General features: G+C 49.7%; 1 long non-coding RNA gene across 13 annotated transcripts in view; it reads right to left on the bottom strand.

Annotated features, from left to right (window-relative positions):
• LOC145520889 (uncharacterized) overlaps positions 1-16,132 on the bottom strand; it is a 508,290-nt gene extending 492,158 nt beyond the window's left edge. For 4 of the 13 annotated variants that reach the window (XR_014064872.1, XR_014064868.1, XR_014064869.1 and 1 more), the window contains exons 1-5: positions 15,844-16,132; positions 15,089-15,179; positions 8,589-8,710; positions 7,149-7,366; positions 4,212-4,687 (exon numbers count right to left, since the gene is read on the bottom strand). This is a non-coding gene — a long non-coding RNA (uncharacterized LOC145520889). Of the gene's footprint in view, positions 1-3,257; positions 3,551-4,211; positions 4,688-6,005; positions 6,106-7,148; positions 7,367-8,518; positions 8,711-10,484; positions 10,645-14,278; positions 14,317-15,088; positions 15,180-15,843 lie in introns of those variants that run through there. The other 9 variants (XR_014064866.1, XR_014064865.1, XR_014064867.1 and 6 more) reach the window with 7 other exon arrangements.
• Between the last annotated feature and the right edge of the window lie 1,797 nt (positions 16,133-17,929).

Here is a 17,929-nt window from a genome sequence, read left to right as displayed (position 1 = left end):
CCTGAGCACGCCCGCTGCTGACAACGCCGTGAAAGGGGTTGGCAAAATACCTAAGCTACCTCTCCAGCCTGACCCCTGGACACACTCCAACCCTCACCCCCTGTAAGGAACAAGCTCGATTCCCCTCTCCCCGCAACTCCCCACCGCCCTGCACGGGAGCCAGCAAGGAAACCTGTTGTTTGTTCTTACTCCCCGCCTGCTGCCGCAGGGGTCCCAGTAAAGCCTTGCCTGAATTTCTTATCTGACCTCTAATCAACTTCTATTGATTGGGGAAGCCCAAGAACCCTGGTCGTGTGTAACACCTTCAACATGTGCACATTCAAGTTCAGGGCTGGAACGGGTCTCTTGAGGTCTCTGAGGCCTGGAGGATAGGAGGGAACCAGGTGTGGTGAGATGGAGCTGCCACCACAGAGCCCACTGGGACCCTTGTGTAATGTTGGTCCTCGGTACGAGACCAAGTCACGGAGTTCCTCTGCTGAATTTGTCCCAAAGTTAGTAGCACTTGTTCCTTCTGAGTTCCCACATTGGTGCTGGTGGAGAGGTCCACCACAAACCAGTCAGCTGATCTCGGGTACGTTTTAATAACCCTTCAGAGTCCATGAAGAAAATCTGCCCATGGAATTCTCCAGGCAAGAATACTGGAGTGGGTTGCCATCCCCTTCTCCTGGGGATCTTCTGGACTCAGGGATCGAACCTGGGTCTCCTGTGTTGCAGGTGGATTCTTAACCAACTGAGCCCCCCAGGGAAGCCCTGTTGTACACTTAACAGACTATAATATAGTGTAAACATATTTTTTTCACTTATTTTTTTGGTCACACTGCGAGGCTTGCAGGACATTAGTTCCCCAACCAGGGATAGAACCCGTGCCCCCTACAGTAGAAGCTCAGAGTCCTAACCACTAGACCATCAGGAAATTCCCAAACATTAAATGTACCGGGAGAGAGAAAACTTTGTGTGACTCGCTTTCTTGTTATATTCACTGTATTAGAGTGGTTTAGAACGGAACCCACATATCTCCAAGGTCCACTTGTACTTAATCCTAGCTCATTTGCTTTCCTTTCTTTCCCCTCCTCAGTCCTTCCCCGTTAGTAAAAAAAAAAAAGTACAGCCTGACACATGGGAGAATGTTCCATAAATGTAAATGCAAATCAATTTTGTCCAGAGCACCTGCAGATCCCTCTCGTCCCCCAGGATCATTGGCCATTAACCTATTCAGGACACAATTGTTACAAGACTTCTCTGTACAGGCTGAGGATAAAATAATGAGCAAAAATTATTATTATCCAGCCCTTATAGTCTAGGAATATAGTCAAACCTGCTGGGTATCTCTGTAAGCAAAAGGTATCCTCTACCTCACCCCAACCCCCTGCTCAGAGTTTATTCATTCATTCTTCAATATTTACAACTTTTGAACTAAAACTGGATTAGGCTAAAAGCAACATGAAATCCAAATATCATTGGCTGCTTGAAACTATAAAGTCGTTGCTTTTTTTCCCTCTTATATGACATTATGTCTAGTGGTAAATTGTTTTCTAAGTAAATGCTGTCAGACCAGCGAGAAATCTTGATGGTTCTGTTGGTCTTTTCCTCATGGACATAACATGACTGTCACAGTTCCAGCCATTGAAACTATATTCTAAGCAAGAGGAAAGTGGGAAAGTCATAAGCAAAAGAGCCCTTATCAGGTGAGTCTGGCTCCCTTTTGTGGGGCTTTTCAGGAAGTTCTCTTTAACCACTCACATTGCTGTAAGTGACACTGCTGGTGCCTGCCCCTCTCATGGCCCCTGGACACTTGTTAGTTGAGTACCACAGAAACTACTTCCACAAACATTTTCCTTCGGCCTCAGTAGCTTGTTCAGGTCACCCCATAGAGCAGACCTGAAGTCAGTGTTAATGGGGCCCAGGAGCAGCCTCAACCAACAGACAGCAGATGGTGGACAAATACTCCAGCTTTCTCACCCTCAGAGGCTCCCAGGATAACAGAGCCTCAGCTACCCCCTTGCTCACTCACAGGGTCTGCATTTGCCTTCTTCTCCCCGTCTCATTTCTCCACTGCCATACAAATCCTTCCTGAAATCATCTTCCAAATGAATTGCTGGCTCTTGAATCTTTGCCTTCAAGAGTCTGCTTCTGAGAATGCAAACTGAGACAGCCTGGCTGGTTCGTAGCCACAGCATCACGTGACCACTCTGGCTGCCAGAGTCTGGAAGGTGTGACCATTTAGATGGATGCAAGAGGCAACATCTTGGGTGAGATTATCTCTGGCAGTCCTTACCACACCTACATCAGGTGACCTCTAGGTCAGGTCCAGAATTTCCCAGTTTGCATCAAGAACCCTCCCAGAACCATGCCATGCCAAGCATCCTGCTGGGCACAGCACAGGATTCCAGTGGAGGCCAAGACAGCCTCATCCCTCAGGGGCTTAGAGTCTCAAGGGGGAAGCAGACAGACAAAGAGCAACTATAATGCATCCTAAGAGCTTTATATGCATGATAACATCTAATCCTCCAGGACTATTTTCACTCTTCATTCTATAGATAAAGAAACTGAGAATCAGGGAAGTTGAATAACTTGCCCAAGAACATGGACTAGAGCATGTCAGATTTCAAACTCAAAACTCAGCTTGTCTGACTCCTGGAGGAGGTGACAGATCAGCTATGCATGCACAATCTGCAGGGAGACAGGTGGAGAAGAGGGGGAGACAGTTTCAGGCAAGGAGAAGAGCACGTGCCAAGGCCAGGAGGCTTGAGATGCTCAGGAAGTTTGCCAGGCCTCAACAACACACCCTCTCTTACACACACACACCCCCTCCTATCTTTTGCCCTCCACACACACACACACACCCTCCTATCTTTTGCCCTCCACACACACACACACCCTCCTACCTTTTCCCTCCACACAGCCCTGCCATGGTCAGCACCTCATGGGGACCTTCTCCAGCATGCCAGACACTCCCTTGAAGCCCTGTTTACACTGGCTCCCTGTCACCTCTAGCTCAGGTCCACACATGTGTATATAAGCTGCTGAAGCGAGCACGAGAACTCCCCCACGTATGAATCAAACTCTCCAAGTATCATTTTCAAAACTAGAGTCAGGTGTTCAAATCCCAGCTCTGGGTTAGCGATGGGAAAATTACAGAATCTCTGTGAGCCTCAGTTTTCTCCTCTGTAAAAAGTGAACTAAAATACCTACCCCACAAAGCGGTAGTAGTGAGGACCATATGAGATTATGTCTGTAAGTTCATAACACGGTGTCTGTACATGTCAATATTTTTTTGTTATTATTATCATCACCTAGACTAGTACATTAATGTCCATTCCTGTGTTGGATATTTCCTAATGCTGCAAAGCACATTCCCACCTGAGTCTCCTTTGCTCTCGCTGTTCCACCCACCTGGAATGCCTTCTTTTGCCCTCTGTGTATTCCGCCATTCCCTCATTAAGACAGGGGAGTCTTTGCCCTCCAGCTAGTTCTGCTCTGGCTGAGTGGGTTTCAACCTTGGCTGCAGATGGGAATCACTGGGGAGCTTTTAAAAATCCCCCTGCGAGACCTGGAGGGCATTATGCGAAGTGAAATAAATCAGATGGAGAAAGACAAGTCCTGCATGCTATCACTCATACATGGAATATAAAAAACAGAACAAAATAAACAAACAAACCAAACTCAACGGGCAGATACAGGGAACTTCGTGGTTCCCAGGGGGAAGGGGCGGGGAGGAGGGTGAAATGGGTCAAAGGGACCCAACAGTACAGTGAGAGATGGAAACTAAACGTTCGGTGGTGAGCATGCTATAGTGTAGACAGAAGTAGAACTAGAAGGTTGTACACATGAAGCTTTTACAATGTTTTAAACCAATGTTACCTTTATAAAAAATAAGTTCAGAAAAATCCCCAAGTCTAGGCCTCCAAGGGACAGATTGCTTCAGAACTGAGCTGACAGGACCCGGGCATCACTAGGTCACCAAGCTCCCCCAGGTGATTTTGATTTGCAGGGGGTATAAGAGAACCAGGACGCTGACTTCTTCCTTCTAGAAAGGCCTGGGACTTCCCTTGGCCGTCCAGTTGTTAAGACTCCAGGGGGCAGGGGTTTCATCCCTGGTTTGGGAACTAAGATCCTACATGCCATGCCAAGAAGTATGACCATAAATAAATCATTTGAAAAAAAAAAAAACAAACATCTTTAGAAAGGCCTGTGCTTTGACTCAAACTTACCAGTGACTTGCATTATTTGATATCTGACTTCTGTGTCTTCTTGTCTCATCTGAGCAAAACCAAGTTCTGGCCAGGAAGTAACCACGTAGAATCCCTCACGGCTCCCTGCAAGCCGAGTCCTGATTCTCCTTTACACACTCAGCCAAGATGCTGGGCTGGGAGGTCAGTGGACGCACAGGGGGTCATTTATCTCCATCTCTCTCCTCCCCTTGGGCCCTTCCTGCTCAGCAGCAGCCGTCACTCAGATCCCTCAGGAGCTGGCCTCTGTCTTGTCCACATGTGGCTCTCGGTGGGGGCTCCTCAAAGCGTATCCAGAGGGCCTGCCCTGCCCTCCAGGCAACCTGCCCCTGACACAGGCGGGTTAGGGGGCCTGGGCGCTGGCCTGAGCAGAGCCGGCCTACGCCCCATCAGACTGCTCCCAGCCCGAGCAACCGCCCCGGGGCCTCTCCCGCTGCTAGCTGGTCCTCAGAGGAGGCCTGCAGAGAAGAGAAACATGCAGTCTGCTGCAGAAAAGACTCTCCCAAACGGCCCCGGAACGAAGCATCTCCCACTACCCAGGTTCTTCTCCCCATGATATCTTGCCCCTCCACCATCAAGGGGGAGTTCACATCCCTTCCCTTGAACCTGGGCAGACTTTCATTTCTGCTTCTACCAGTAAGTACAGTAGAAGTGACCCCACAGGCTCGATGGTAAAGGTGATCCAGCTTCCTCCGGGTTCCCCATCTCGGGACCCTTGCTCTGAGTGTAATTCACTCTGCAGTGAGGAAACAGGGGCCCTGGAGAGGCCACGTGCAGATGTTCTGGCCAGCAGCCCCGGCCGAGACCTCAGCTGACAGCCAGAGACCGCAGACGTGTGGGTAAAAGAACCTCAGGATGACTTCAGCCCTGGCCGCCACCGACTGGACGGCAGGAGAGACCCGAGGGGTGACCGCTGCACTGATCCTGCCAGCCCCAGCGCCGTGAGAGGTAATAACAATGGGATGACTGTTGTTCAAGGCCATGTGGCTTCTTTTACAGCAATGGAAAACTGATACACTGGTCTGGCAAACGGGCTCTGGGCCTCTGATGTAGGGACTTCTGGGGTCCCCAGGAGTCAGAGGCTGGCCTACAAGGAGGGGTGTGAGCTCTGGGTGGGCAGATCCCTTGGCCCAGTAGACCCTCCTCTTCTTCATGGGCGGGGGGACAGCCGGAGGTGACCCTCCGAAGTGTGGGACCAGTGGGGCCCTGATCATCTGGATCAAAGGGTACCACTATTCCCAGGTTCCCAGCCTGAAAGTGGCCCAGAGGTGACTGTCTGGACTGTGGGCCTTGAGCTGAATTCTCAGTGATGCCCTTCTGCCTGGAGGAAGCAGAGGGCCAGGCAAACAAGCTGGACTCTTTGGAGGGAGCAGAGTGATCGCCTGAAGCCATGTTTGACTTGGCTCCCACCGTGTTTTTTTAAGAAAAGGAATGTGTTGCCAACATTTAAAAACTGGAATACTTCAAATAAAAACCTGTAGATGCATAAATATGTATATTCCTCCTGATTTGAGAAATAAGCATGCCAAGATTTTCTCTTGAAAATCAGACAAGCCAGCCCCACTGGGTCCACATTTCCTTGTGGCAACAACTATCTTGAGCTGAGAATTAGACAGGGGTTTCCTCTCCAGTGTGCCCCAGTCCCCACCACTCCCTACTGCTTCACACTTATCAGGCTTCACTCATTACATTAAACTGCCCATTCCTTGTAGAAACTGGGCTAGAGAATCACCAAGGCTCATATGCCCCAGCTGGACACCCAGGTTCATCACTTACTAGTTGCTTGACTTTGAGCAAGCTACTTATTTCCCTCTGCCTCTGTCTTCTAGCTTGTAAAACAGCCTGATACAGCTGCCTTGAAGAACCAGGATGAGGACTAAAATTGAAATGCATGAGAAAGACTTATCTCAGCATCGGACACAAAGTAAGAACTTTATAAATAATTGCTAGTCTGATCACTATAGTTATTTTTGTTATTTGAAGCCTTGGACCTGATTCCCTGTCCACCATCTCCCTTGGCTCCTATTCAGCCCACACAGGCAGTCACCCAGCACCTTACTCTGTAACTCCATCCCCTGGGCCCAGGAGAGCCACGGGGGATGGGAAGAAGCCCATAGCCGCAGCCTTACCTTTGAATGTAAATATTAGTGTTGGCCCAGCCTGGAGGTGCTGTATGCAAAAGAGTGAGCGTTAGGGAGCCCCAGGCAGCACATCTGCCAGGAGTTGCCAGGCAGAGGGACCCCCCGCCACACCAGCCTGGCCTTCCAGCACTCCAGGTTGCTTACAGGAGGTTGGGGCTGGGCAGAACTCCATCAGCAACATCTGCATGCCCACCCAAGATCAATCCCCACCAGACCTGGGTTCTCTAACTGCAGGTTCTCTGACTGTTCTCTGACAAGAGCTGATGCTGGCGTCCAGGACTCTGGCTTTGACATTGATCACCCCAAAGCAGGCAATGCAAGGGTAAAGGCTTCCCTGGGGAGGGGCACGACCAGGACCACTGACTTCCACAACTCAACCTCAGTGATTCGCTTCAGCGGAAATAATCTGGTTATTTTAGGCAAAAGCTAGCAAACCGAAAGCCAGGGACTTTGATCAGACTGCTGACCGAAACCAGAGCCCCACCCTGGCTATGTAAAGCTGCTGAGTGTGCACAGGGAGGGTTACTGTCATATGTGGAACTCTATGAGGCTCGGGGACGAAGCCTGTCATCCCCGATTCTCCTGTCTTCCCGATCTTCTCCTGCAGAACAGCCCATCTAGGGAGGTGGTAGTTACAAGGATGGGTGGCCTTTGGGGTCAGTCAGGCCTGGCTTTGATCCCAGCTCTGCTATATGCTAGCTGTGTGATCTTGGGCACAATTCTTAACTTCTCTGTTCCTCAGTTTATGCATCTGTAAAATGGTAATAATGGTACCTACCTCATAGGGTTGTTCTGAGGATGAATGAGATCCCTTATTTCCTCACAGCAAAGGGAAGAGTGTATCTGGTCCTGAGGTGAGCCTATGATGTCAGCTGGGCAAGGCTTCATGCCTGACACCTCCTAAGTCGTTGACCAGCCCTTGGACAGTCAGTCTTGTGCCCACACTGCTTTAATCAGGGGCCACCTCCTCACCATCACAGAGACAGCATCACAGACCTACAAGGAAATAAGAGGCAGCAGTTGGAAAAGGAACAAGACCTTCCTCCATGACCTGATGAAAGATGAAGCAGCCCCTCTGGACGGGCTAGTGAACAGCCAGGATGGTTGAGGAGTACAGTTTTCTCTGCTCATCTATTCCTTCCCTACTGTGGCAGGCTATGCCAGTGGATGCCCAGATGCCCATAACCTCAGCTGGGCACAGAGACCCTAATGACTCCAGCACCCTACTTGATGCCACTCCCTCCTCCCAGCCTTCAACATTCCATCCCCAAATCTAACAACAGCATCCATCATAAATAACCATGGACGTGCTAAGTCTCTGCTGGGGAAAAGCTCCTTCTTTTCATTCGCTGCCAAGCCAGGCGAGCGCTCCAAGTCGACAGAATTATCAACACTGAGCTAACATCGAGAGTGGGACCGAGAAGTGAGTGGGGACAGCCTGCAAACAGATCGATCTTCCAGCTCCAAGATTCCCTCTGGGCTTCCCCCCAGCAAAAGACAACTTCTCTGCGCAAGTGTCCATGAGACTTTGTGGTAGAGTCCATTTTCCTCCCCCTTGGCCTTTGCTGAGCGGCTGAGGGAAGGAGCAGGAGGAGCCCCGGCAACAGACTCCTGGCTGCAGCACTGAGTATCTTCCTCCACAAGGAAGCTCTCCTGCAATCCTGTCCAAGAGGCCACTGGAGGACCAGGGGGATACAGAGTCTAGAAAATGCAGTTCTTTGGTGAAAAGATTGGCTGTTTGGGGGATGAGTGGAAAATAGTCAACTTCAATCCAATGGGAAATTCTTCTTCTCCCAGGCATTCTGTCTGATGAGTTTTCTCAGCCAATCTTCAGCCTCGGGCAGTCCTCTAGGGATCAGAACTGCCTGCACAGGGGCTTCGGCTCCTGCAGGGAAAAGGCTCCCAGGATGATAAAACCTCAAGGCTCTCCGTCCATGATCTGTGGCCTCAGATAGGCCATGGGGTCCCTGAACATGCACAGCCGTGGGGTTGTTGACCCCTGGGGCTGTTGCCCTGAGTAGAGGGGGAGCCAGCCTCAGGAATTCCCCAGCCCCCCATGGCCTCCCAGGATGAGTTGCTAAGTGACTTCACAGCTGGATGCCTAGACAGTCCCACCCATCAAATGGGAAAGAGGACACCCACTCCTACCAAGTTAGGTGTCGGCCTAAGGATCATGGTTCATATGTTTTGGTGTGCAGTGTTTTAGGAAGCTGGACACCTGGAAATAGAATGCTGGGTCCAAGGGCATGTCAAGAAACATGTTGATAGATGTTCAAAGCTCTTCCAGTTTTCATTCCTGGGTCAGGCAACCTCTCCTGGGTCACGACCTTGAAGTTTCAGCTGCAGAAAACAACAAGCATTTATTTTCCAGCTCATTTACCTGCAGTTCAGCAGGGGTTGGGCTGATCTGAACCATGTCTCCCATCTCCTTAGATCAGTAGCTCCCTGGGGAATGTCCCTCACCTGGTGATGGCAGAAGGTCAAGAGGGACAAACAGAAACATTCAAGGCCTTTGAAGGCTTAGGACAGCCCCGTAGCCAAGCCTGGCATCAACGGGACAGGAAGGCATCTGCGTGTCACAGAGTTTGGAATAAGGGAGGAGCGAATCCATGCTGAGCAGTGATCTGGACTGCACAACTCTGTTACACATGTGTGTTGGCTTATGCTCACACTCTTGCACAAAGAGGCACAGACAAGAATGTCTGCTGCAATACAGGTTGTGCTAGTAACAGCTAGAGAAACAAAAGTGTCCATCAACAAGGAGTGATTAAATAAACTGTACCACGTGGATATGGTGGAATACCATACAGCAGTTCCAAAGAAACAGGACCTAACTCCATGAACAGAAAGGGCAAGATGCCCTAAGATGTGATAAGTGAGAAAAGAAAGTCACAGGAAATGAATTTAGTTTGATGCCTTTGGGGGGAAAAACACCCACCTATGTGTCTGTGTGAGTGTGTCTGCATGTCTATTTGTGTGTGTGTCTGTGTGTGTGCATGTTTTTGTGGATCAGTGTCTGTGTCTGTGTGTGCCCGTGTGTGTCTGTATGTCTTTGGGTATCAATGTCTGTGCATGTCTATCTGTCTTCGTGTTTCAATGTCTGTGTGTGTCTCTGCGTGTGCACATGTGCATGTGTGTCTGTGTATGTCTGTATGTCTTTGTGTATCAGTTTGTGTCTATGTGTGTGTGTGTGCGCACACAGACGGAAGGCTAAGGGGAAGGCCACAGGCAATTTTACCTGTAGAGAAAGCCTTCTGAACTATTTTAATCTTTTACACAGGAACTGTGTTCATACGTTATATATGAAGTTCTTTTGTTTTAATTAGAATACCAGAAGAAAAAAATAAAATACCATTGTTAGAGGCTTACAGCTAATTTGATGCAAATGTCTTAGGAACTTGGGAATGCAGCAATCCTGCCAAACCAGAGCCACTGGCTCTCCCCCGCCACACACACACTTCGGTCCCACAAAGTCCCTTTGGAAGACAAACTCACATGAGAGATCAGGAAAGAAAGCTAAAAGTGGCTTTTTTTATTATGAGTTGGCCTGGTGCCCGGGTAGGCAGAGCCCTTGGGCAGGACACTGAGCTGCAGCAGAAGGCTCGGGCCCGTAACCTGCACGGGAGCCTCGGCTGAGCCGGCTTCACGGCCAGCTGTCTGCTGGGCCGGAGAGGACCCGGGCGTCAGAGATGCTCCTGGGAGATGGAAAAGAGGGGACCAGGGTGCGCACGAGGACCCCAAGGAGGCAGTCTGGCCTCTTCTTGGCTATCCAGCCCTGAGAGGAGGGAGCCATGGCAGAGAAGAGCAGACTCCTGTCTTTATACCCCTGAAGTTTCTTCCAGATCTCTAGACCTACCCTGTCCGCTCAGGCAGCTGCTAACCCCAGGAGGCCACTCACATTTAAATTCATTTAAATGAAGCACTCAACACACCTCACGTGTTCGGCAGCCACATGTGGTCTGTGGGTGCTGTATCGATGGTGCTGCCATCAACGTGGAGAGTCCTAGCAGGCAGTGCTGCTTCCAGCTTTCACAGCAACTCAGTGGGGAGACCGCAGTGTCCACCCCAGGCTGTGTTTGGTATGGAAGTTGGAGGGGGGAGCCACAAACCTCACTTTTCTGTTGTGAACGTCATCACCATTTAATTTCCAAATGTCTGAGAATCACAGTATTCCGGGAGGTCTCTGAAGGTGCCCTTCGAGCGGGTGTTGGGGGCAGCGGCCTCACACTGGCTGCTGTGTCCTGGCCGCGTCCTCTCCTAGGGGCAGCCCCCATCTGAAGCAAAGAAACCCCCAGCCATGTCTCCCCTGGGCCATCCCGTGTATGGAAACCTTTTGAACAAAAAAGTGAAGTCTGACTTCTGCCCCTACCATTCCACAGACCTGCTCTGCGAGGCTCACCTGTGATGCCCTGAGGGCCAGGTTTCTAAGATTCTTGGCCCTCACCTGCCGGTCAGCACTTCAACCCACTGCCTAGAGCACCCCAGCCTCCTGTGCCTTCAGCCAGACAACACCCCCTGAGATTGCATGGCCCAGGGTCTGCCCCCAGCCCTTTCCCTCATTATCTTACTCCAGAGGTTGTCAGTTGAGTGCCCATGGGCTGAATCCAGCTCACAGAAGTGCACTATTTGATCCATATAGCACTTTCGCAAAGCTTTCATTAACTCTCTCAAAACAAGAATAAATTTCCCATGAAAATCCAGATTTCTGGCCTCCTTCAACAAACCGGAAGCTCTTACAATCCCACACCTGTCTTCACACCTAAAAACAAGCAAGTGAAAACACAGAGGCTCCCTCTTCTTCCAGCAGGGATACAGGCGCTTCTGTTCGCCACAGGCCCCTTGCCTCCATAATGTGACCCCCTGGCTCCCATGGGCTTTACAGTGGGGGGGCCTCTGTCCTCACTGTTCTTTGTTCTCACTGTCCAATCCCTCTGGGTTCCACCCTCTTGGGGTTCCCAGGATTCTTCCCTGCTGGGCTTTCCACCACATCCCCAGTCCTGATTTCTGTCACCAACCTAGACCTCACCGGGACATCCCAGCAGCACCTCCACCTTGCCCCATACCAATATGGCATCATTCCCTCTGTCCACAGCTGGCTCCTCCCACCACGTCTCCTGGTGGGGAGCTCCTCGCATGGACCAGAACACCAGGCGTCATCATCATTCCTTCCTTCCTCCACCAGATTCCACAGCCCTCATCTCTGTTCTCACTTGGAGTAGCTCAGTAGGTTCCTACCTGGTCCCCTTGATAATAACAGTCAACAACCATTCATTTATCACCTGTCAAGCATTTATTGAGCACCTCTTGTGTGCCACACACTCTCCCAGGGGCAGTGATCAAAACAAAGATCTGTGCTTTCCTGTGGCCACCTTCTAGTGGAGGTAGATAAAAGAAACAGGGGAATGAGAAAAAATAGACATCGGTGTGTTAGGTGGCAACAGGCACTATGGAGAAGAATGAAAAGGGAGAAGAGGGGAGAGGATGGGGCTGCCATTTTAAATGGGAGGTGAGGCGTGGTCCCAAAAAGAAGGTGACATTCAAGCCACGGTCTGAAAGAGGCAAAGAAGTGAGCCATGTCAACATCAGCAGGCAAAGCAATTGAGGCAGAGGGAACAGCAGAAGCCAAGCCCCGAGGTAGGGGGTGCTGGCTTGTTCTAGCAAGGAGCTTGTGTTGTTGGAGTGAGCACTTGGGGGCCGGCGGGCATCTCAGGAGATGAATCAAGGAGGAATGCGGTGAGAAGGGAGGTTGTGCTGCACATTGCAGGCTTTGTTTATTGAGCTGAGAGGAATGGGCTGTTCCCTGAAGGCCTGGGGCAGAGGTGAAAGATTTGACTTGGATTTTCTCAGGATTTCTCTGGCTGTTTTGTTGAGAAGAGACTGAAGAGACCAGGATGGGAGGAAGGAAGGAGTGACTTGCTGGATCCAAAGACGGTGGCACTAAATGGGTCTGTAAACATGTTCAATGTGTGATGTGAGAGCAAGAAAGCAATGTGAGGATAAGGACAAAGTTTATGTCTGAGGATCTGCAAGGATGAAGTTGATGAATTTAACTAAGATGTTCCAAGCACTGAACATAATGCTTTACTCAGATTATTTAACTGAATCCTCTTCCAAGCCTCCAAGGTTGAGACTAGTCCATGCAGTGGGTAGATTAAAGAGGTAAGACCACGAAGGCAAGTCTGGACTACTTTACAGGTTAAGCTTGTGGCTCCTGAGCCAAGTTGTCCAGTTCACCTAGTGGCTGGGTCACGCTCTGGCTGTATTATCTGGTACATTTCACCCTTGTTCCTGTTAGTGAAGTGAGTGAAGTCGCTCAGTTGTTCCGACTCTTTGCAACCCCGTGGACTGTAGCCTACCAGGCTCCTCCATCCATGGGATTCTCCAGGCAAGAATACTGGAGTGGGTAGTTCCTGTTACTGCTATATAAAAACCCCTCCAAACTTCACAACAGTCGTTTTACTATTATGACTTGTGATATGGGGTTGGACTGGGCTCAGCTGGGTGGTTCTCCTTCACAGTCAATTTTGCAGCTACGATCAGGCATGGCCTGGGGATAGAGTCACCTCCAAGTCTTCCTCACTCACGTGTCTGGTACTAGGGCAAGAACAATGAAAAACTGCTGAGACTAGAATGACTAGAGCCCTTCAGAGCTGTCTCCATATGGATGTGGTCTCCCCACAAGGGATCTCCCTCCAGCATGGTGGTTTCAAGGCAGCCTGAGTTCTTAAATGGAGGTTCAAGTCTCCAGAGTCACGTGTCTTAAGAAAGAGGCAGGAGGAAGCTGTACCACCATCCTGATCTAGTTTCAGAAGTCACACAGGCCATCTCTACCTCATTCTGCTCTGCATAATCAAGTTGCTAATCCCAGTTCAAATTTAAGGGGAAGGGAAATAGACTTCACCTCTTGAAGGGAACATCAGAGAATTTTCAAGATCTGTTTTAAAACCTCTATAACAATTTCTGTCCCTCAATTTCCCCAACTGTAAAATGGAGAAGATAATGATAAAAGGGCTATGGCAAGGATGAAATCAGATATTTCAGGTGAAGTATTTATACAATGGCCTATACATAGCAAGTATTAAAAAAAAAAAGCACAAGGTTAATCATTTCATTTAGATCAAAATCAAGCAGCTCTCAAGCCAATAAGCCAATAATCTGCATTTTCATAGATTTTCAGACAGCCATTTGGGTTTGGGCTTAGACATTCTGAGTTCTTTTCAGGTGCCTGCCAGCCCTGGAAGGACCTCCCAGCCGAGCAGCACCTGGCTGGGCCTGGGAGCTGGGCCTGCCAGGTTCTGCTGCACACCTGGCAGATCGGGGTTAATTCGCTTCTGGCTTGTTAGTGAATTCAATTGCCAAGCACAGGTTCCCGGCTTCCAGCCAAGCTCCCCCACTCTCCCCCAAGGAGCCATGTCAGAAGAGGGAAAATAATTAGTCATTAAAACAAGTGATTCGGGAACATGACAAACGTCAAGACCCAGTCTCACAGCTGGGTGACATTCTGACATTTAAAACAGTTTCACAGCCCCCTTGTGACACTCATGATGCATCATCCACCTGGCTTCCCAAGTCATAGCTGGTGGCCCAGAGAACCCTCCAGCTGCCCTGCTGACTGTAGACTACACATGCCCTGGGGTTCCATGCATAACTCACTCTTTGTCATCTATCTGGTAGAAGGGGCATCACACAGAGAGTACCTATGCTAACAAGGCCAGAGTCATGGCCCTGTCTCCCACCCCCCTCCTTATCTAACCATGCACCCACCAACTCACCCACCTACTTCTCCAACTATTTACCCATCCATCCAACTATACACCAGTCCACCCATCCCCTCATCCACCCACACATCCATCCAGGTACTCACCCACCCACCCATCTCTTCATCTATTTATCCATCTACCAACCTACCTGGGCTTCCCTTGTGGCTCAGCTGGTAAAGAATCCGCCTGCAATGTGGGAGATCTGGGTTGGGAAGATCCCCTGGAGAAGGGAAAAGCTACCCACTCCAGTATTCTGGCGTGGAGAATTCTATGGACTGTATAGTCCATGGGGGTGCAAAGAGTCAGACACCACTGAGCAACTTTCACTTTCACCTTTACTTTGACTTTCACCAACCTACCTAACTGGCTATCCATTCTACCATTCAACCACCCATTCATCCTTCTATGAGCCCAACCCATCCCTGCACCCAGCCAGGTAACAGACACTTAATGAACACCTACTAGTCATTCATGTATTCATTAATATATCCAGCAAGCATTTTCAGTAGCTTCAGTTCATTCATTCAACCAACCAACATGCCTAGAGAACTGAATGAATGAATAAGCTCATTCGTTTATTCCAGCAATGAGCACCTCTTGTTTATGCATTACGTGATGAGTAATCAGGCAGCAACAATTTATGCATTCACTCAACAAACATTTAAACAACCATTATTCAGTCAGTCAGCCAGCAAATGAGCATTTATTGAGCACTTATTAATGCCAGACCCTGTTTTAGGCACTTGTGATGTCATGAGTCAGGACAAAGTCCACACCTTTAAGCAACAAACAATCTAAATCTGGAGACGGACCCATCAACGTGTAACTGTTGTACAAGGCTGCCAGTGCATTAATAAAGACACACATGGAGTATAGGAGGACTCCAAGAAGGTATACAAAATCTAGTCTAGAAGATTTAGGGAAGGCTCCCGAGGGACACAGATGAGCTGTGACTTACCTATGGGCTTAAAATTCAGACCACCTTAAATCCCAGCTGTTTTCTAGCTCTGCAACTTGGGGTTATGACTTGCCATCTGAGTCTTGGTTTTCTTATCACAGGATGGAGATAATGACAGTGGACAGGATGGAAACAAAAACAATGTTTACCACACAGCATTGTGAAGAGGGAAGACTCTATGGTTACTGATCAATAAGCAATCATTTTTACTGTAATTCTTACACTTAAAGTGTGAGGTAGCCATTGAGAAGTGGAAGAGAGGGCAGCCCAGGCAGCAAGATGCAGATTCAGGCCAGAGAGTCTTACTGAGGGCAGGGCCAGGGCAGAGAGGTGACATGGGGTTGCTCTAAGATGAGAACAGAGAAGGAAGGGAAGGAGGGACGGGGGAAGGTGGAGGGAATGGGAAATATGGGCCACAGCATCTAGGGCGGTGGTTCTCAGAGTCTGTTCCTTGGAGCACAGCACCAGCGTCTTGTGGGAACTATCTGGAAATGCAAAGTCTTGGTCCCAACCCCACTCCTACAGGATGAGAAACTCTCAGGGCTGTGACCAGCATCAGGGGATTCATGAACCCTCCAGGTGACTGACTGTGAGGCACTCAAGTTTGGGAGTCTCATGACCCATGACCGGTCTAGGGAACCGGGAGTTATCTTATACTGGGGAGAGGCGGGGGGAAGGAGAGGAAGAGCCTGGCAAGGTTTCCATGAGGGAATGTTTGTCCACAGATTCACTTTCAATGCCAAACAATAGAATACCTTTAGTTGCAAGTCGTTGACAGGAGAACAAGAGGTAGAAAATGTAAGGAACAGAAAAAAAAAACACAAAAAACATCATTCCTGCTGGCAAAGCAGTTCCCTGACTGCTCCTGGGTGGAAAGATGGGGTCAGAGAATCCAGGCGTGGGGAAGCTCTTGCCTTGGCGTCCCCTTACTCCTGAAGGCAAGGGGCAGCTTCTGGCTCAGACCCCAGGGCACCAGGCCATGGATCTGCCAGCTGTGGGGGCTCTGCCTCCCCCCCAGGCCCTCACCCTCCTCCTGTCACACGCAGGGATGTCACAGGAAACAATGTGCTTTTGCTAGCGCCCTGGCTGCGTTGGCAGAGGCCTGGCGTCAGGCATCACAATGACTCTCATTTCCTAGGAAACAGGGAGTCACATTTGTACCTTTGCTGGGAGCCTCCGCATTTGGAGCTGTCATGTGACTTGGGGAGCTATTTTTAGCCTCCCCCAGTCCTGTGTTGTAGGAAGAATGATTTGATGAAAATACAAAACTCATTAAAAGCCTGGGGGGATGGGGATTGAAGGAGGGGTTGCTAGAGCAGAAACACTGCAATCTCTAAGATTCTGGCCCGGGGTTGAACAGCATGAGGGAATGACAGCTGGGACCTGGCGTTTCTTTGGCGTCTGTGCCCTGGGGGAGGTGGGAGGGGGAGGGACTATTGACTCCAGTATCTGGTACTGCTGGTATGTACTGTGGGCCAGGCACTGGGCTCAACAACTTACCTACATCCTATTATTTCCACCTCACACTACTCCTAGAAAATAAGAACTAACAACATCCCATTTTGCAGATGAGCAAACTGAGGTTCAGAGAGGTTAAAGAAGTTACTCAGGGTCATTAACTAGAAAGCTGGGAGCCCAGGGTTTGAACCCAGGCTATTTGGCCCTGGAGCTTGCCCTGTACTCATCCTGCCATAGAGAACCCCATCTGTACCCACTAGCTGTTGGCAGCAGGGGTACAAGGCCAGGGACTTTGTGGGTGTGTGGTCCACGTGGTCACCCAGGCCCTGCACTTAGAAAGGCCACACATTCAGTTTCATACGGAACTGTCACCACCTTGAAATTCTCAAATCATTTTGGAACCAGGGGCTCCATATCCGCAGTTGGAAAGTTCTGGGTTTCAACAAATTACATAGCTGGTCCCACTGGAGAACTCCGGCCCTCTTGGCAAATTCCTCCGATCTGCATGCTAGACTAGTTCATCACTTTGTTTTCCTCCTATTCAGAATAAAGCGAGACTTTCTTTTAATTGTGTTTGTGGAAAACATCCAGATTCTACAGTCAACCCCCAGACATGAGTCCAAGCCCAAACTCTGCCAGTGATTAGCTGTGTCCCCCACCCCCACCTCGGGAATCTGCTTCTCTTTTCTGAGCCTCAGTTTGCTCATCTATAAAATGAAGACAAAAGATGGTTTTAACCTCATTCCATTGCTGCTTGGATAAAATAGGATTTTTTTTGAGGCAAGCACTCCGCCTGGGGCCAAGTATGTAGTAGAGGCTCAATCAAGGCTAGTTGCTGTGACTCAAGTCAGCAAGCATCGTGTAGTCCTGCCTCCCCTGCACGTACCACAGCCCTTTGGCCCCATTTTCCAAGGTGTGTCTCACTCCCTCAGTCTTATGAACTCACTGCCTCCAGAGTCTGCCACTGACACTCTCTCCTCTGCAGGCCCTGCTCCATCAATCTTCACTGCCTGGGGTCCTCATTCATGTCCCCAAGGCCAAGGTGGCCAATAGCGTGTGTGCCACTCTGGATCCTCAAAGGCTCAAATTCTCCAAGAACACGCTCCTAGAGCCCTGGTTTCAGGCTGCAGTGGGGGCAGCTCTTCACCCCACTTTATCATTTGCCAAGTACATGCAGATCTAGTACCAAGCTCGCATTGGTCCTGTGAGGCAGAGGTGAAGAACTGACCCCATTTTACAGATGCAGAAGAATAAGCTTGGAGAACAAAGTGACATGTCCAAGGTCACCACCAGACAGTGGCTTAGCCAGAAATAGAACCCAAGCCCAACATCGAGTGCAGTGTCAATGACAGGCCCCATCCTGTACTAAGCAGACAGCTTGCC

Source organism: Giraffa tippelskirchi, chromosome 9, assembly GCF_054371585.1.
Source record: "Giraffa tippelskirchi isolate mGirTip1 chromosome 9, T2T-mGirTip1v1.2.pri, whole genome shotgun sequence".
NCBI lineage: Eukaryota > Metazoa > Chordata > Mammalia > Artiodactyla > Giraffidae > Giraffa > Giraffa tippelskirchi.
The sequence above is the reverse complement of the archived record's forward strand: the minus strand, read 5'-3'. Positions and strand labels throughout refer to the sequence as shown.